This window comes from Gavialis gangeticus, unplaced genomic scaffold (genome assembly GCF_001723915.1).
Source record: "Gavialis gangeticus isolate Ggan-Ray unplaced genomic scaffold, GavGan_comp1, whole genome shotgun sequence".
NCBI lineage: Eukaryota > Metazoa > Chordata > Crocodylia > Gavialidae > Gavialis > Gavialis gangeticus.
In genome coordinates this window covers 14771358-14792752 of record NW_017729024.1, presented here as the reverse complement: position 1 = coordinate 14792752, position 21395 = coordinate 14771358, and the positions used below count along the sequence as shown (strand labels likewise).

General features: G+C 39.3%; 1 long non-coding RNA gene across 1 annotated transcript in view; it reads left to right on the top strand.

Moving 5' to 3' along the window:
• Window positions 1–414: 414 nt before the first annotated feature.
• Window positions 415–21395, top strand: part of LOC109297256 — a 29091-nt gene continuing 8110 nt past the window's right edge. The window contains exon 1 of the long non-coding RNA XR_002097266.1: window positions 415–554. This is a non-coding gene — a long non-coding RNA (uncharacterized LOC109297256). The remainder of the gene's footprint in view (window positions 555–21395) is intronic.

The window sequence follows — 21395 nt, the reverse complement described above, 5'->3', positions numbered from 1 at the left end:
ATTTTGAGGATCATTTCAGACTGATAAAATAAAACTCTCTCTCTGTAGTGTTTCCTTACATATTCAAAACCTACACGAACCTATATCACTCGCTATTCATCTTCATGATAGGGGAATGTTTCATCAAAGTTAAACTGGCTGTGGTAGATTCTAACAAAGTAGGTTTTTCTCCCCATAAGACTGTTAAATCTATAATGTAAAGACAAACTTGAGATATGTTTTCATAGGCTTTTAGTGTCTATAGATATTGAAATTCTCACCTATGCTTTGGAAAACATTTTGCAAAAACTGAATAAGTGATAATTCGGAGCAAAAGCATGCAGTTCAAAAGCTAAAGCTCCCATTGGAGAACAGAAAATTTAATGAGCTTTTAATGGAATGCAATGCTCAGAGTAGTAAATTATTTGTTAGTTGACGATGCAATCAGCATGCTGATTAAGGTTGCTTGGTTTTTTACTAAACATTAACTGAATGAAAACGGTTAGTCCTTGTTGTTCTGCTTGGGGGGCTTTCGCGAAGCAAATGGACTTTCAGAACAGAGATTGTCAATAAAGGTGAGTGCACTCCAGGTGTCATTTGAATATGGTGATAAAATACTTCTGATAAATATTTAAAAGCATTTTAAATCCACAATGTTCGTCTAGTGTATTGTGAACTCCGTTTAAAGAAACAGTGGGCCTAGAAAGGCCTTACAACAGTCCCTGTTTCTCTCTAGATAGATAGACTTCATTTCTTTCTTTTAATTATACCCTCAAAATTCACGTTTTGGACATTAAATACGTGAAAGTGATAGTATTTGGAGAGTAAACCTGCAACAGCAAATACAAATTACTCGATAATAAAGAATGAATGACAATTGCTTGGCTAAATAACTAGTCTAATTAAGCAATTTTAAATCTTTGCTTGACATGAATTGTATATGCTTAAAAATAAACATATTTTAAAAAATAAAAGATTTTTTTTTCTGAAGACAAATTCGTCTCTCTTTTTCTAGTGGAATTTCTTTTTGTGTCAATGAAGTGTAAGGGGGGGAAACAGTGGCATTAACACCACAATGGGGAGGCTGTTTATTGTTCTTTTATGTCTGTTGACTGTAAATATTTAGTCCATTGAATCCTTAGACAAGTCTTGGTTTGCACAAATCAATTCGTGTATTGAGTGTGCATGCTTCTGTTTTTAAAACAATGTTTAGCGTTTGGGTTGTCTATCTGCTTTGGTCTATAGATTTATGGGAAACAGAAAGGGGAATTTAAAAAAATGAAGAATTATAGGCTAGGGGCTTTGCATGTTATGTTAACGACTACAAACTTCTTCTTCTATAAATCCCAATTAGTTTAATCATCGCGTTATTCACTGACAATGATCAGGTACCTTTAAAATCCGATAAATAACTATCTATGTGTTTTAACTATTCCTGTTTATGACCCAAGAGGTTAAAAGCCTTTGACTGGCATTTGACTTCTGACCTCATATAAATGTTATCTTATCAGTTCCTGCTTGTTAACTTGTATTGAGTGCTTGTCCCTGATGGCTTTTAGATAAAGGGTTTTTTATTATATTTCCTATTGGAACTGAACCACTTGCTTTGTTCTTCGTCTGTAGTCTCTGCCCACATAGTAACCTTGTAACCTAACAATTTTGCTGAATGGGCTAAAACCCAAACTATTTACAGTTTATATCCAGTCTTCTTTTATCTTAGCTTGCTGGTTAAATCTGACGATATTGTAATGTGACGTTTGTTTTGTTTTTAAATAATAGTCTTAAGCTCATTACTATAAGTCAAATGCTGAATATTGCATATATTACCTTTAAAATAGCAATTTAAAATAACTGGAGGTCTGGCCACAGTGCAATGAGTTAATCAGATCACGTATGTAAATAGTACGTATCCAAGTCTCCAAAGTTTCTCTAATGAAAGTCATCAGAATTATTTTTTTTTCCATTCCAGTAACATTATTATTAACACTCTATTTTCTTATCTATTAAAAGAAAGTAACGGTGCAATGTTGCTCATATCTCCCCTTACTCGGCCCTGCCTATTAAAACCACGATCTCTCTTTTTTTTGCCTGTTTTTCCACATTTTATTACGTTTGTCACACACGCACATAAATGTGTAGGTGTAAGTTTGATGACTAATATGTTTACAGTACAATATGTTTATATTGATAGATCCTAAATGTATTTGATAAATTTGATTATTGCTTGCAGATTTTTTGGGGGGGAGGGGAGAGGCGGATGTAGTACCTGTTTCTGATTTACAAAATAATAATGTATTTGTAAAGAACATCTTACATTAATTTTGCTGTAGAAATTGGGCTATAATCATAGGGAAAGAATGAAAAGGCAGCCATCTTGTGGGTGTCATCTTGCACTTTTTATCCTTGGTTCCTTTCCATTCAGCCTTCCTTTTGTTGTGATATTGCCTTTCACCTTAATTAGCCCCGAAGATGGTGCTTGATATGTTAAAAAATGTGTGTGTGTGTATATATATGTATATATATATATTCCATCATTTTATATACTAGAGAAAAGTTGCTTTCCTCTGGCACTTCAAGCAATCACTGTCTAGTGGTTACAAGCAGACTACATCTGCCTTTTATATTTACTCATGCATATGAATGAAACATAATTTTTGCATTGTATGGATCTGCGTTAAAATGTATTTACAAAAAGCAAATATGTAAGCAAAATATTATTCTCGTGAATCGGATTAATTTGTCTGCAAGCTAATATGCAGATATACCATCCAAGAATGACAAAATAGGAAGTCTGCTTCTCTCATTTCCAGATTAACTTTGTGCTGTCTGAGTTTATGAAACCTCTCGGTGGATTTATTTACTTATTGTTTTAATTGTTTCTGCGACCTGCGTAGAAGACTGATGAGCATGCGTGCTACCCAAGTGGACTTTATTTATATCATATTTTAGTAAAACGTATACTTAGTTAAAATTATAAAGTTAGGAATTACACTATTACCGTTCCAATTTTGGTCAGAGATGAAAGATGTCAGCTGCAAAAGGAAAAAAACTACCCTGAAAGAATATTGCTCTCAATGATCTAGGGCTATCTTCTGCCTGCACAAAAACATTCTGCATTCATTGGTATTTGTTTTGTTAAAAACAGAAGCCAAAATTAAACATCAGAGGTATACCAGCAAATATTTGAGAACCCCCGAGTGAAGATATTTAATCACTGGAATAAAAGCAATCACTCTTACAGTCATTAACATGCATGCTGTTTGATGCATTAGAAATAGCCATAGAGCTTATTGATCATGCCATTATTGGCAACTTGCAAAAATGGTTTCTAAGAGTAGCTCGAAAAGTATCTCGTGTGTGCGTGTGTGTTTCCCCCTCCTCAATACAAAAAAAAAAAAAAGGAATTGGAGATTAACGTTCAATTCTTCTTTCTAAAAAAGAGGCTTGAAATGCAAAAAAAAAACCAAACTAGCAGCTCTAATTAGTGTTTGTTCAGATCTTGGCAAATGTAAAGCGCTGTGGAAGTGCGAAGTATTATTAATAACTTCGAAGACATTGATAATTCGTGCCTTGTGTGTTTTCAGACCCCCTCTCTCTCTCGCACCCAAACAGGTCGACTTTTCACCTTTGAGAGAATGTGAACCAAACTTTTTTGTTTCTTCTATTTCGGGCTAATTTTTTTGAAAGACGGTCAATCTCTTTCCAAGAAGGGGGGATGACTGCGGATTTGGAGGGACACACTTATCACATTTTTGCAAAGAAGGCATTCCCCACTGTGAATTAATAGTGTCAGGGGCACGGGGGGATTTTTGCCCACTCCCGAGTCCTGGCATAGGCAGCCCCCTCCTCAAGTCAAACTGAGTACAGGCACAGTTTCCAGGTTGCTGTTTTCTCTGATGCTGTCTCGCAGCTCCGGAGTCCCACTCTTCCAGCCCTCTCCTGACCAAACTGAGAGTGTGGATCCAGCCAAAAGTCTTTCAGGACTACACTTTGCTGCGCTCCCTTCCGTCCCCTAACATGGGCCGAATATAAAAAGCAAAATCTCTCGTCTCTTTTGTCTGCAAACACTGAACTTATTGTCGTGCTGGAGACTGTTGTGCTGTGTTCTTGTAAACATGTGTCAAACTTTGCACTACCTTTATAGGCTCGCTTTCTCTTCGTCCACAATAGCACGGATTCATGTGGCCAGCTTTTCCCTGAATATGCACAGATCACTCCTTTCTAATGGATTAACGGCCCCGTGTAAAGATAATTAACTAATTCTGCTCCTTTTTCTGTTGTGAGCACGAAGGGGCTATAGAGCGATGTGCCTGTTTCTACCAAGCTGCTTCTGTTCCCACCCCAAACCTCAGGTCCTCTGAACTAGTAAAGCTCAGATCCCGTCCCTCATTGCCCCCCATCATCCAAACTCCGATTCATCTCAGGTAATGCACCTCCCCCCAGCTTGCACTGCAAGGGAACTAGCCACAGGTTGTTTGGCAAGAGGATTGGGTTTAACATGGGAAAGCTGGAACTTGCCCTTTGGTATCAAGTGCCCTAAATCAGCCCGGATTTCTGCGGGTGAAAAAGGGGAAGGTAGCTTCAGCGTCTGGTGAGACACGTAAATCTTGTCCTGGGCTTTGTTGAGAGCAGGGGTGAGGGGTTGAAGGCTAGGGTTTCAGTATCTCCCAGTCTGCAGCATATTATTAATGTCCCGGCCCCCCTGCAGTGGGTGCTAAGTTGTGGAGCAGAGTTGCGACCACCCTTCCCAAAGGCCCAGGAAGAAGTCAAGCACGAGAAAGTCCTGATTTTCATTTAATAGTCCAAACCAAGATGCATTTGGCCTGGTATGATAGGACAGCTCCCTTGAAAAGATTATTTGAACTACAAAGGCATTCATTTAGGGCTCGCGCTGTTGCAAAAGGGCCTGCTAGAAATTAGCAGCCTGTCCTGGTATTTGGAGAGCAAGAGTGACAACTTATTGGAAGTTCTCAAGGAATCATTTATATTTCACACTCCACTAGGCAGCTGATTTGAGATTGTCTGTTAGCATAACAAAGGCTCTGAGCCTGTGAACTTCAGAAACCTTTCGACCTCTTAGCTGCTGGCATGAATAGCCCCCAGCCCTGCCTATAGAGATCTCCCAAAGCTCCCCTGTTCGTGGCTAAATTGTTAATCAGGGTAATTTAATATAGTTTTCAATATGCCTCATCTCTTATTGGGCAAGGTATTCACACGTCTCCCCCCTCCCGAAAAAAAAGTTCTCTTTTATTCTAGTGTGAGAGGGGCAGCTGCAGACATAACCCACCCCCACTCTCCTCCAGCCCCCCCGGCCCTGCGGAGTACAAGAGCAGCAAGCACAGTGGAGACCAGAAAGGGAAACTCGCACACAGCAACAATCCCTTTCCCTGGACTCCAACCTGAACCTGGGACCCCAGACTGCTGAGCCCTCACCTCACCCCCCAGCCCAAACCCAATTCTCGGGCCCAGCTCCATCAACACAAATAGGGGGATGCCACACCTCCGGCTGCCCCCTACCCCTCCCCAGCTAAACCCATCGCAGACACACTTTGGATCCATTCAAAGGCACATTAGTCATCTGCAAAGAGTCCCGCCGCAAATATATTCATTTCAATCCAGTTAAAAACGGAGGAGCCCTTGCAGGACGTTATTCAATCGTATGGACAACACGTCTAAAATCGAGATTTTTTTTTTTTTTGCAATACTGATTGATCTCAAAGGAGGCTAGGAACTGCCTTTCCTTCAGTGGCCACCACTGCAGCTCTGCAAGAGGGGAAAAAATCCAGCTACAGGAATCTGTACACTCAGCCACATTAGTCTTTTATTGCAAATCATGCTTCTGTTTCACATAAAGCCAAATTAGAAGAGCAGTTTCAGAGAGGAATCTTGCAACTGCTATTTGCATTTCCTCATCCCTCCCCCCTCCAAATCTACACAGTCTAGTCCATTTGGAAGCCATGGTTTAAAGATTTCAAAATTAAAATCTACACTTGATTTTTGTCCTTTCAGATATCTCCCTTTAGTCTGTAGTTCTGTATGTGTAACATTTGCTCTGCCTTTGGATTGTGTGAGTTGGGGATCAATGAATTTCTTGGTATCCCCTGAGCAAATACTTCTCTCCTTACACCCCAGCATATTGGTTTTCTTCTCAGATTTTGAGTCTGGGTGTACAAAAGTTGCTGAACCCAAAGTTTCCATAACTGAAACCTACAGAGGGAAAGGCACTGATTATTTTGGATGCCCACACTTTCAGCTACAGACAGTCCCCAAATTGATACCTGCTATTTATCAGTGGCTAAAAGATAAGGGGACAGTGCTAGATTATTAGTTTACTGCATCAATGAAAAGAGCATGGGATAAATAATAACTACCAGGTCTTGCTCATATTTAAATCAATAGGAATTGTGCCATTGACTTGAATTGCAGCATGCTTGGGCCCAAAACATGTAATACCAATGGTAATTCTTGTTTTTTAATGTCACACGGACTGTTTAGACAGTTATTCTGGATACTATTTAAGTGCCTAAATCATGCCCCAGTCATATTAAATATTTAATAAATAATGGTGGTTCTGATAAAAGTAAAAATAAAATACCTAGTTGCAAAAGTAATATGTGGAAATTTAAGAGCTTTTCTGTATTTCCTTTTGCTAAAGAATAGGAATTTTGTTTCTTTGCTTTCATTTTTAAATATTTTGTAGCCATTTATAGCAAAATGAACGGCCTTCTTCCTCATTTGAAATTTCTCTCATTTAAGCTCTGAATATGTGCATGGTTTCCTAACTAAAATATTATTGTTTTCCTGATTTTTATAAAATATATGCACATATGTTTCTAATCAATATCTGTTAACTCTATTCCTATGAAATGTCTTGAACAGTTAAAATATCTAAATAAGTAAGACTTTGCTTTTGAAATTCAGGGGGAGACCTTATTTCTTTTAACTCTGAAATGGTGAAATGACATCATTTACATTTTTTTCATGCTTTTGCTTGTTACCACTTTGCTTTTTTCATTAGATTTTTTCCTTCATTAGAATTTATGATCCATAGCCATCATTACACTTTCACATCTCTGAGTTTCTGTTAAATTTTCTTTGAGAGGTTAATAAACACAAAGGAGGAGAAGATGCCGTTGCTATATGCCCATGCAAAGGTACTCTGTATTTTTAGAGTCTTTTTATTCCAAATTTATTTCCAATTTATTAATTAAAATCATTATGATTTGCTTGGAAATAAAATTCCTTTTTTGAGTTAAGGAATGGTGTATGTTTCCTCCCAGAAACTGAAAGGCCTGTGTTTCTGTATGTTAGGATCTATTTGCTTTTGGTTGTTGTTTCAAAGCTGCTTCCATACAGTGATACAGTTTGGGCCTGCTGTATTTGAAAAAAAGGATGTATATTTGGGATGGTGTTTGACAGGGGGAATGAACGCAGACACCAGAACAATTATATTACAATCCCACTGGGAATGCCAGCACCAAATTTAGCCAGACTGATGGGGCACTGTCTAGACGGTCCCTTTTGTGTATCAGCTGTTTTTTCCTTGCTTTATTGTCCTGCCTGAATGTATGAGTTGAACCTGCATATGGATCCCAAACATAGCCGTTCCTGCAACCATACTTGCTATAAAACCTCTATCAGTATCAGGGTAATAATCATATTCTACATATTTTAAACATTATATTTGATGCAAAAGCATAATTATTTTATACATAAATGCACACACATTTTATAATTAAAAACTCAGTAGTTCAGTAGAATAATGAGCTGAGATCATAAGGCTTCATGCATAAGAAAGTCTGGCTATTTTTCTGACGTTTTGTGTGTGTGTACATTTTCTTTAGGAAAAAATGTAGGCTACAGTAGAAATGTTGCTCTCTTCTCATATGCTCCACCTCTTCCCAAAAGAAGATAGGAAATAAATAAAACAAGCAGGTTTTGTGAAGAGGCAATTAGGAACTATCGTACATGTAAATTACAACCTTTCATTTTTGAAAAGGGCAAAGGATAAAAAGAAGGAATATTTATTAAATGTTTACACTGTAATTAACAGCACAGACTGCTCAGTTTTTCACTTACTAAACCTAATACAGATCTGAAATTAGGTCTGTTTTAAAGACCCTGAGAACTGAGGACCACTGTTTCTTTCTTTTTTTTTTCCTTTTTGTCTTTTAGTAAAAGGATCAGAAAGGGGAATATATGGAAATGGCTACAAAACCAAATCAGATAAGATGATATGTATCATGCCACCGAATACTAAAGTTATGGCTAGAAACACCCACTAAAAAGATTTTTTTTCCTCTAATTTTTTTTAAGCTTTCAACATACTATGCTGAGGCAATTATGAGTCAGAATGCTGTAATGCAGCAGCTGGAAAAAGGGTGAAATGCACAATGAACTTTCCAAACTCATGGTAAGGATGGTTCCTTAGCATTGATACTCACTGAAAGTAGGTATGGCTCGCTGAAAGTGAGGTTAAATGCTTGCCATGCAAACCAGCATTGTCTCTTTGTTCCCCTTCCAACTGTGTGTTGCCATCAGTTGTCTGTAAACTCTTTGGGGCAGGGGCTTCTTTTAATCCTGTTTGCCTAGCACAATGGTTCCCAATCCAGGGTGACAGGTCCTTGCCATTAGAAGCTATTAATGACAATAATCATATTTTTGCATATAGCAAGTCAATAGAAGAATTAACATTTTGCTGATTTTGTGTAGCAGGCTACTTTGTCAGGAAAGTGTGCAGGAGAGTTGGGCTTTGATCTATCTCCTCCCACCTTTAGACCATCTCCTTATTGACTTTGCAGATCCTTGGCAAATATCGTATATTGGAACAAGTTTGTGCTCTAAATCGTCACTGTAGCAGAGGAATTAGACTATGGAGTCATTAACTAGCCTTTGCAACATGCAAACCAGAGGAATGCTTCATTTGCTTTTTTCTCACTACCCAGCTCTTACGTACATACATGCTGCATATGTGTCTTGAAAATATCTCTTTGATGTCATAGCACAAAGAGAAACCAAAGAGTAGAAATCCTTGATGAGAGCAGTAGCAGTAGCATTACAGCATGTTTCTCACTTCATGTACTTGCAGAAGTCCCTTCATGCTATACCCTGGCTGAGGCTTTGCATAGTTTTAGAGGCTGTGTCAGAATTACAAGGAAGCAGAATGAGGGATATGTGCACAGAAATTACTACTACATCTTACATAAATAAGTAGAGTGTGAAGCGGACTGTAGAGTTTAATCTTTAATGCTGAGCACTCCTATTTTAAAATAAGAACTAATTTGAAATGAACTCTGGTTAATTCCTAGCCAACCACAATCCACCACCACCTCCCTGCTACTCCAAATGAACATGACAATAGTTCTACTTGCTGCAGTGAAGCAAACTCACTCATCTACTTTACTCTTATTCCCTAAATTAAAGAAGGAGTCTCTAGTAAACTGCAGGTAAGGCTAGTAATAGAGAAGGAAACTCCTCAGTATACAAAAACTTGCATTTTACCTGTGTACACTATTCTTCATCTCTGGATAAATAAAGGACTGGACTCCAAGTTTCAAAGCTATAATTCTCCAGTCCTTCCTGCTTCTTCAGGGTCTAGCACAAAATCCATTAATTATTGTGTATTTTGGCATGTCAGGCAAGTTAAATGGCTGTAGAATTATGACAGTGATTATAAGACTTGGTGGCCAAAAATAATAATAATAAAGGATGTGGTATACTTTACAATGGCCAAGATCTATAACTTGGGGTGTCATTAGGCAGCTCTGGGTACTACTGCCATGGGGCCAATTTGGCTCTGAAGAGAGCTCTCAAAGAAAAGCTGTGCAGAGCAATGGGTAAATCCTACTCCATAACCATTAGGGAAGTCCAGGTTACCTATAAAGCTATCTAACGCCATGTAGATATTGGAAGAGTTCCATTGTCCATGGATAGCAATCAGCTTCTCTCACACAAAAGAAAAGACATTTGTTCATCTGTCAGACAGGGAACTCTTTGAAGTTAACAATTGAGCATGTATACTGATGCATGGCCTGGAACAGCCAGTGGTGATTTAGAGCTGTGCCATTGGGAAAAGTGGGGAAACTAGCAGACTTTTCTAACTGTCCTATCAGTTGTACACTTCATATGTTATTTATCCTTCATGCGTGAAGATGACCACATTCAGTGGGGGTGGGGAGAAGAGAGTAAAGAAATGGGAAAGAAACAGGGAGGAAGGGAGAGAGAAAAGAGAAAAGGAGAAAAGAGGAAAAAGGAGAAGAGAGAGGAAAGTGGAGGCTAGGTTGTGTGGGTACATAGGTGACTTATAAGCCCGACCTTAGCCTTGAACAATCTGCTGCAGCAGGGGCAGGAAAGCAATGAGGATTGGGTAGAAGAGGTTTTCATTTTCCTGACCACGCATTTCCTCATTGCTTCTGCCGTGCATTGCTGTTCAAAGGCCAGTGCTCCGTTCTGGATTGATGACCTCCAGGATGGATGGTTGTGAATGATTTATTCTCATGACTCCAGGTTGATACTGAAACTCTTTAGGGATACATTTAGGGTGTCCTTGTACCACTTCTTTGGTGCACCATGAAAGTGTACTCCATTTAACAGTTCACAGTAGAATATTTTCTTTGGCAGGGAAGTGGCAGGCATTCTTGAAAGGTGGCAGGCCCATCTTAGCTGCTCCAGTTTCAGTAGAGTGTGAGTCCTGGGGAGAGCTACTGATAGGGAGAGCTATTGATGGGTAGAGCTCTTCCCACACTTTATATGAATGCAATTGTAACTTGCTAGCAAATCCTACTGGGTTCTGATTCATGTCCAGTACCTGTTAGAATAGTAAGCTGGTGTGGTTTCTAAAGAAATGTAATGCATTATGATATCACTGGAAGGCTGTGTGCATATAGGCAGAGAGTAGGTGGCTTGAAAACCGCAGTGTACCTCCATTGTGCCAGTTGTGTGTAAGTTATGTCTACCAGGCTAGTGCAGGTAGGCATAGTAAGCATGTGACGATCTAGTTATTTAGTGAGCTTGCCAGACAAACACATACTAGAAAGCTGGAAGTTAGGTCATGTCCTATTCTCTATTGTCACTTGCTTTTGTGGAACACTTGCTATGTGTGGATGCTGAGATAGCTGCATAAACTTGAATGCAGTGGCTTTGTTCTTCACTCATTCTAACTGATTTTCTACAAGGAATATCGCTGTTTACAGGTAAAGGTCCCCTTTGCTATATAATCAGGTCTCCAATTGAGACAATAATGATAAAAGACAATAATGATAAAAAAATATAACAGGGATTCCAAGTTCTCAGATATTGTGGTGACGAGCATAATATAAATGCCTTGATCAACTATATTGTTTTAATAAAATGCTCAGAAGCCTAGAAAATCAATCTGAGTTGAGGACTGGATATAATATGCACCCTTTTTATATGGTGATTCTTTAATATGACAATGCTGAAGTTATGATACTAGGCATAATATGGCCACTCTCTCCATCTTTGTTTTTTCCTTACCAGTCAGATCAGTAGTCATCTTGTCTTCTTCTTTGCTTTCTTTTATCTTTTTTTCAAGGAATCCTTTTAAAGAAATGCATCTAATAGTGTTTATTGGGGTGGATCCCTAGTCTGTCATAATTCTCTTTTCCAATAGTCCTGTTTGCTTTAAGTTAGAATAAAACTATTTAAATCAGTTTCTTATAATCTTGAGTTATTTATAGATAAAATGATTTACATGTTTGTGAGCTATCTGCTGTAGGCACAGTATTACTGCAGGTTTTTCTTTGGGGATTACAACACCATTTAAGTTTATATTCTTGTTTTCCTCAGCATGTTGTGATCTCCTAAAGGAAATAACTTATTTTCTTTATCTCTTTCTTTTCCCTTAAAATAAAATGACCACTTTGGGGTACATTTATATAAGAGAGTAATATAGTTTATCAATGAGCTGGGATTGGAGTTTGCATTTGAAGAGTATGTGCCCAAACCCCCCCACCCCTTAAAAACAAACAAAACATAAGACTAACAAACAAAAAAATCTTCTCATGCTGAAAGAAATCCATGAGACTTTATTCATCTAGCATTTTCATACTTTAGCTCAGAACCTATTCTTTTGACAAAAGTGGAGTTAGTTCAACTCTACTTGAAGTCTGTAGAAAACTATAGAGCAGGGGTAGGCAACATTTTTGGGTAGAGTGCCAAAAACACCCACAACATTGACTTACAAGATGTTGGCGTGCCAAGGCCAGATGGAGGGAGAGCCACTAGGGCCCCAATCCTTGTTTTGGCAGCACGGCCCTGGCCACTTCTCTGCCATCTGGTGCACGTACCGAGCAGAAAGCCTTCACATGCCATGCTCTGGCACCCGTGCCAGGGGTTGCCTACCCCTGCTATAGAGGTATGTAAGAGATTGAATCAGATGCATATATCTATAGGACAAGTTAGCATACAAAGACAAACAAATTAAGTGAAACAACTGCCACGCCAACCACTCCTACTAGGAGATTATCAGTTCCAAATTAGGTCCTCAGTCTTTACCTCATCACAGTGAAATTAGGGATTTCCACATACATAGATGCCCAGGTACACAAGATCAGACTTGAAGCCTCTCTTTCATAATCAGGACTGGTGCATAACTATCATGTCAATTTGTAAATATATTCAGCCTAAGAACTTAGAATGCTTATTAGAAAATAGCCTTTGAAAAGTTCTTCAGTTAAAAAATAAAAGGATATGATGGTGACTCCAGGCAGTAATAAGCTTGTGAGAAGCAGGCTGGCTCATTACTGGGCAAAAGAAATAAAAACCCCTGTGTGACTGCCAGCTTGGATGGGGACTCCATACAGAGCCTCCACAGTACAAGTGAGGGAAGTAAGATTGGAATGGAGCTGATCCAGGAGAGAGCTGGCTTGGAGCTGGTTGAAGACAGAAGACCTTTTGCTTTACAAAGTGTGGGGACACAACTTACATCTGCATCAGGGAGCAAACTGTGCTGGGAAGAAACCCAGCCATGGCCAAGTGGTGCAACTACCTGGAGCAGCCTGCAAACAACAGGCCTGTGTGAAACGGTCTAAACAAGAGAAATAAAAGGATTGCACCCTGGCTTGGAGTGAGTAACTCTGGAACTAGGCTGGAGGAACTCAACTGTTATTGGGTAGGATCCATCTAGCCTGACGGAGTTGAGTCAGGACCTGTTGGTCTACCTTTTGTTAGTAACTTACTGCCTATAATAATTGCAACATTTATTTCTGATAGGTGTAGTAAAGCAATCTGTTGTTATTCATTAGACTGCAAGTGTTTATGGTAGCCTACAGAGGGCTGGAGCCTGAAGAGCCTTGTTCTTAAGAGAGTTTATAGTGCTTACCGCCAAGCCTGTGATACACCCAGCATGCTAACAGTCACCTAGGGAATGGTCTGCCATAGCAGCTCTCTACAATGGAGATGGTTACAGTATCTGTTTACTGGCTTGATTCTCATTAACACATTGCTGGGATAGTGGGGGTCTAATTTCTTTCCACTACAGAGTTCTTATAAAGACTTTTGTGAGAATCTGGCCATATATATATATATATTTATATATATATACACACACACAGCTATATTATATATGGAAAGATATACCTATCCCTATATAATCTTAATAATATATGGCTGGATATACATATAAAGGCTTTTGTGAGAATCTGACTATGTATATGTGTGTGTGTGTGTGTGTGTGTGTGTGTGTGTGTGTGTGGGGCCAGATTCTCACAAACACATATATAAATATATAGGAATAGGTATATCTAGCCATATATTATTAATAATATATCTAGCCATATATTATTGGATATAATTTCTTTCCATTACAGACCTGTTATATAGCCAGAATGCTATAGAAAAGGTTTTTGTGGGAATCTGGCCCTATAGCTATCTAACTATCTATCTATAGATGTATATTTGTGTGTATATATAGATGTGTTTGTGTGTATAGGGTCAGGTTCTCACAAAAGCTAGATATACCTATTCCTATATAATCTTAATATTGGGTCTGAATGTTCAGCATTGATTCTTAAAATGTGCAGATGCATAGCAATGAGGCAGGAATTATTGCTCATACTTTTTAACTGCCAGTTCTTGAGGGATCATGGCACAACCTTATTTTATTTTCAACAGAACTTAAATGGTGCTTCAGAACTTTAATAGTATTTTAATAGGAAGAAGGCAGGGTAGGGCAAGGCTGTGCCTGCCTGTGTGTGTGCGCACACACACATGCACACACACACTCTCTTACTGTGCTCAGCAGTCATTAAAATAAGCAATAGAAGATCTTAAAGAAACCACTGCAGATGCAGACATGTCTGTACTCCTGGAAAGTCATATGCCTATGCATTTCCTTTAAGTTTACCCTGTAGTTTTTTCTAAGGCCAAGTCTACACTACAAAAGTTGTATCAGAATAGCTGTGTGCTCACACACCCACTAACTATCATAGTTATGCTAGCAAAACCCCTCGTGGGTGAAGCTACATCAAGGGCTTTTGTTCTTAACTTGTTGTACAGGGAGGTGGTATTTAAAGAGTTTTTCTACTGGCATGTGTTGAGACTTTGCTGGCACAGCTATGCTGGCATAACAATGGTGAAAGGGATTCTTCCAGTGTAGACAAGCTCTAAAATTCCCTACAAGTCTTAGTTACCTAGGGCAGGGTGCTCTGTACATTTAGGTTTGGGAGCTTGTCTCAGCCAAACTGTTTAGAGCTGACAGGTTCAAACTGGAAAAATATCAAATGAACATTGTCTGCTTTTTGCATATTTTTTGCAATTATGACAAAAATATGAGGTTTTTAAGTTACTAATATAACTGTATTATTAATACATTTTTAAGCACATTTTATAAAAGCTCCTGAAATCTGAAAATGGAGGCTACATAATATCAAGGATATTGTATACCTTTTTTTAAATAAAAGAAAGGGTTTCCCCTGTGTCTTCTGTCCAAGCCCTATTGCTATTTTGCAATGTCTGTTAATAGACTGTTACTCTATTTCTTAGAGGTGTATTTATTTCATTGGATGTTTACACATGTGTTTATTTAGGTTTCTTTTAGTGTCTGGGAATCTAATTTTTAATTGCAGTAGTAATAATTATATCTATATTGAGGGACTTGTGATGTGGTGTGGTACTATATGAAGGGCCTTTTGGTTCAGACTAATATTATGCTTTTATTTTCCTAAATTAGAAAAATCAATTGGATGACAAAATAGGCAGAGCATTTTTAAACTTTTGAAGATAATTGTAGCAGATTTTTTTCTGATGTAAGATAATTGTCGGGTTTATTTACAGTTAAAATTTATGTTATTACACTCTCAATATTATAATTGGAGCAACTTGGAAATTTGGGGGGAAAATAATTACCACACATAAAGATTTAGGTAGAAGCACAATTTGTAGCTGTCCTGGAAAGTGTTAAAAGAAAGTAATTTTTCTAATGTTAAATTCTTACCTGGAAAATTAATTCAGTTATAAAAGTAAAGTGTAAAATAAATGTCTGTTACTCCACCTTGAATGCTTCTATGCTGTTTTTTGCTTTTTGTTTTCTTTTTAACACACAAGCATCTTCAGCATCCAAGCAAGAAGGAAAAATACATTTCTTCTATTACCATTCTTCTATTACTAGGAAGATAAACTGCAAATAACAATTAGTAGAGTAACCTGTGTGGGACTTACATGGAGAAGCACAAGTTGCAGGAGTAAAAGAGAAAATAGTTTGGAGGAAGCACCAGGAAGTCCATTTGTCAGCAGTGGTTTGAATGCAAGCTGCAGTTGTAGCATTTCTATAAATAGTTCTCTTCATAAAGAGCCAGTTTAATTTTAGAAATGTAGAGTCATTCATCCTTATCGACACTATGATGGGAATGAAGTTTTAAATGCTTTGGATATATGGTTGGGAAAGAAGGGGATTAACCAGAGAAGACAATCATTCAAGGATGCATGGGAGAAAGAAGGAGAAAACAGAGAAGAGCATGGATAAAGAACATAAAGGAATGGACAGAACTGCCAATCAATCAGGCGGCAAGATTAGCACTGAATAGACAACTGAAGGGAGATCTGGTTTACTGTGCCACCAGACCCTGAATGGAAAGCAACTGATGATGATGATGATGATGGAGGACTCTTATATGATTACCCAGTACAGACCATATGAAACATTTGCATCCAAATAACTGAATAAAAAAGTATACAATCAAAACCCATACTTAAAACAATGTAGTTATCAAAATATGAGGTTGTGGTTTGGCCCAGTTTACTTGGATAATTGGAGAAAAAGAACCTCAAGTTCAGGAAAGCAGTGACTCACTTAAAATATACAATGCAAGCTGTTCTACATGCATGTATGCACAACAGCTTTAGCATCTACTGGAAGACGATATGTTTTCAACAGTATTTAAGGTTTAATTTCAGGAAAGTTTCCCTGCTCGTGAAGGATATGTAAGAACGTGCTTAACTTTAAAAAGCATGTCTAAGTCCCTTTGAAACAGATGCTTACAGTAACATGTGTGACCTAAATGTTTAGGGCCTGACTGCATATCTTCTACTTCTTGGGAGATAAGGGCTTTCATTGACTTGAGTGGGAGTTGGAAGGATGAGAGGGTTCGAAGTGTCTATAGCTAGACAGGTAAAGAGAGTTAGGCATTGTGATACAGTGTCACAAAGCCTAACTGACACCTGCTTCTCAGATTGGAATCAACAGCCATGAGTTAGTTGCTTCACCATAATATGTGGGAAAAATAGGTGACTTACAATGTGATCCAAAACAAGTGATGTGGGGACCCATGTTAGCTAGCCAGTAGGAACGGCTGATGACATTAATATATCTTAAATTTCTTTCTGCTCCCAGGCTTAGGTGCAAATCTCCATTATTAAACCTTCACCACTCATTAAAAATATATGTAGTCACTGGAGTAGGGATCAGAACATAGGATTACTCCTCTTCTCCTCCCCAGACCCTGCACAGGCTGATATGCCCTGGGCCCAACACACCCCTAGGGATGGCTCTGCTCTAGTCACTGTTTGACTGTATAAAGTGTGACGGTACCACCTTCTTCTCTTGAATGAAATAAGCAGAGGCCACTGTGTTTTATGAGGAGGCCCATCCTGTAAGTATGTTAGGTGTGCTCAGAGCCTCAAGGATATAGGATGCCAATGTCTGATGTGTGGTTCCTGAGGGGACTTAGGTATAAGATAGGGGCTAGGTTTTTTAGCATTGACAAGATAGAAATATTTCTTGGAAGGAGGAAAAGTATAGGTTGCCAGGGAACTTTACTGGTGGAAGATGTAGGTGCCTACAGAATGAGTATGGGATCTGAGGGATAGCCCTTACGGACTTAAGTACTAAATTCTGCCTAAGTCTCATTCAGACCCTCATCCTTGGAGGATCTAGTTCTTGGCACTTTGCACCCAGGGGGCCTTAACATAATAGGAAATAGGCTATAGAATAAAAATAATATATGTACTACTTTTCATTTTCAGTGTTCAGAGGACTTGATAAAGAGAGGTATAAATGTCATTATTCCCATTTTACCGATGGCAAAACTGAAATCCGGACTGAAGCAAGACAGCAGGCCGTGACAATGTTGGGAATAAATTAGGTCCTCCTAATCTTAGACAGCTGTGAAAGAAATTTATTTTTTGCTTGGAAGCGTCAGAATGTTTTCAGAGAAGTTGTTTAGAACATTTATGCATGTTCCTATACCTAATATGTAAAACACATTAAATGCATATGTGAACTTGATAGACGTGACAATCTATCATGCCCCTGTGATCACTTGGTCTCAATGCTGCCTAGTTATCTTCTGGGACTTATTCTAAAATTACAAACAGGCACTTTTTTCTTCTTTTTTCCCCTTAAATTAACCTGTCAAAAAAATGCTCCCTGTTCCTTTCCCCAGATGCATATCCACATTCCAGATCATACCCACTCAGAGCCTAAGAATCATGGAATTCATCTGTGGTCATTAACCTTTATTTATACACAAAAAATATATATTTACTTTACTTTCATATCTGATACAATAGAGTTCAGCTGGATTTTTATGCCACTGGACATGGGAGAAACCTAAAAGTAGAAAGGTGTGCTTCTACTCTTGAAAAATCCTGTGGTAAGACTTTTTAGTCATCACATTTTTGGATTCAGAAAAGGTGTCTCTGTTAATTTTTACAGCCTGTCTGGGATCCTTCTGAATCTGCTAAAGCTGGGCAGGTAGTTTTTTAAGGAACTTGGGTTTACAAGTGTAGGTATACAAAAAGATCCCAATAAAACATAATGTAATGCTCTCTAAAATATTCCAAGGATAGATTTTCTATAATCACATATTGCATATGATATGGCATAGTGTACAGATTTTGCCACCACTTATTTTCAGAGACCTGCATTAGTAATTTTTCATTGCTTTGTATTGCTTTTGTATAATACAGCCATCCTAAATGTATGAAATATTTATGTGAGATTATATAATAGATCCTCAGCATATTTGTATCTCAGAAATTTTGTGAGGTCCTCCTGTCACTTATCTTATTTAGTAATTTCTACTAATAAAAATTAAAAGAATAAAAAGATACTGCCTCTTGTGCTTTACCTTCCTCCCAATCCCTTCTCATTCTCTGCTGCTTCTAGCTGCCTCTTATTGTCTTGCAGATCCTTTCCATTTCTTCTTCCAGCTCCTTTTGTCTATCTCTATTTTAAGTTCCCTTTAATCTTTCCTCCTTTCTAACAGTGGGTATCTCAGTAAACGGTTAGATCACGTTCCTAGAAGTGTTCCCACTAGGTTACAGTTCAAGGACAGTGAAGCTTGCCCAGCTACTGCCAGCACCGTATCTACTCTGCAGATAGAGGACTTTGGTCTCCAGTCCGTCAGTCCACGTACTTTCAAGATCATGAAAATCAGGCTTTAAAAACAATCTTGAAGAAGAGCATTGAGAGACCCAAGGACACATGAATTAAAAATTCAAGGCCATGCAATAGAAAAAGCACATGACAGCAAGTAAAGGCAAAAATATTACAGATGGTTGCTAAAAAGACTCATTAAGTTGTTTGACACAAAAGCAAAGCTGGCCAAGGTGAGAGACAACTCAGCTTCTTTCCATTTGAAGGAGGGAATTTTGCCTTTCCATAAACATTTGTGTAATCTGGTTACTAAGGTACTGTTACAGGTTAATAGATTTTTTAGACTAGAAAAAACTGTATAATGTTCCAGTCTTAGAACAGAATTCCTGAACAGGAATTTCTCTAGTGATTTCTCTAGTGAAAAAATATTATTCTTTCCTAATAGTTGAGTGAGCAGAATCAAGCCCAATAACTTGTGGATGACTTGGAGCATCTTTTTTGAAAGCAATATCACAATGGGATATTTCTATAAAAATGTGTTGGGGTGTCCACACTGGTTCAATCAGCTGGCACTTCAGTTATGAGATTGTATTGATCAAACATAGTATTTCTGAACTTATATGAGTCTTTAAAAGTTGCTTACCAGCCCTTCGAAGTAGTTCATTGTCCCTTGTTCTCATTATGCAAAGCACTTAAGCATACATTTAGAATTAAACCCATTCCTTCTTGAACTAAGGATTAAATGGGATGGAGGGAGTATCTAATTTTTTAGACTCTTTAGTCATTATCTTTCCTTTCTTTGTTTTGTGGGAGGGCACTCAGCTTCATGGCTCATCTTGGAAATACCAAAGATAGTAGCTAATATGTGAAGGGTGAAATCTTCCTTAAGGCAGTTGTGCGGTGTGAAAACCTGATAGAAAGAAGGGACCAATATACTGTCTTACTTCTGATTCTCCAGACCAGAAGTAAGAACCCTATTAAATCAAGAGAACCTCCTGTCCCTGGAAGACTGGCATTTACAGGTTGAGAATGTTCAACAGCAGTAGGAAAATTCATTATTAAATGAATGATAAATCCTAAGTTTTAAGGAAACTTGAGGCTTAGATGTAGTCAAGTTTCTTAGGTAATAATGGGTGCATCTACACATGCATTTACTTCAGCCTAGATTTACTGTGCAGTAAGTTACTGCACAGTAAGTGTTTTTGGGTAGGTGTCTACACATACAGAGATAAGGGAGTAGATTTGTTCTTAGTTCCCTGCAGACCTGCGACGCAACCCTGTGGCCAGGGCTCCAGGCTCCCCTTGGGTGCGAGCCCAGAGGCTGGCAGGGAGCACCTGGGGAGCTGCCTGCTGCTGGGGTGGGGAGAATGTCCCCCTGCCCCCGCAGTAGGGAGCTCCTGGCCCTGGCCCCCTGAACAGGGGCACAGAGCTTGGAAAGAGCTTCAGGGGTGAGGCAAGTCCTATCCCCTACCCCGATCCATTGGTGAGGTTTCTAGCAGCTGGCACCTGCCCCACCCCTGCAGCTCTTTCTAAGCCCCATGCCTTGATCACCCAATCGGGGAACAGGGCTGGGACCTGCCTCTGACCATTCCCAGTCACCCCCAGACTGAGTGGGGAAGTCTGCATGTAGAGCCCGGAGCTGGCTGGGGACTACCCAAAACAGGAGAGTACCCAGTCACCTCAAGTCTTAATGTGCTTCCCCGCACAGTCTGGGGCTGGCTGGGAACTGTCCTGGTCAGGGGCAGGTCCCAGCCAGCTCCAGGCTGGACAGAAAACTGTCTCCATGCAGGGAACTCCCAGCCTCTGCTCCGTGATCGAGTGTGAGCTGGGGATCTTGTTCCCTACCCAGCTCTGTGAGCATGAAGCTGCAGGGGAACAGGCTGGGGAGCCTTTTCCCCATCCAGCTCCATGCTTGTGGAGCTGAGTGGGGAAAAAACTTCCTGGCTCCTGCCAGGAGAGAGCTCCCAGCTCCTGCAGAACCACTGCTGGGAGATGCTTATCGCCAGGTCTTGGCCCCGTGTAGGGTGGTCATCACAGAGGACATCCCAGTTTTCTGCTTCTCTGTCCTCTATAGATATGAAACCCAATGCTTTTATGTCCTCTATTTTTTCTCATCAAGAAAGAAAAATTTTCTTTTTCTCTCTCCCAGCTTCAAGAGAAAAATAGAGGACATAATCGTTTCGTATCAACCGGACTGTCCTCTGTGATGGCCACCCTAGCCCTGTGGTCATGGGTGAGATGCTTATCTCCCACCAGTGTCTCTGGGAGAATGCTTATCTCCCAGCCTGAGCCCCACCATCACAGGGCTCAGGCTGGAAGACTCTTATTTGGGAAGTTGGTTCCAGATTTTGGCCACCCTAACTGTAAAATATTGCTGTCTGATCTCTAACCTAAACCTATTCTCCATCAGCTTATTACCATTGTTCCTTGTCACCCCAGGTGGTGCTGGGGAGAAAAGTGCTCTACCTATTTGCTGTTGATCTCCCCTGATGAGTTTGTAGGCAGCCACCAGGTCCCCCATCAGCCTCCTCTTGCTGAGGCTGAACAGGTTCAGGTCCCTCAGTCTCTCCTTGTAGGGTCT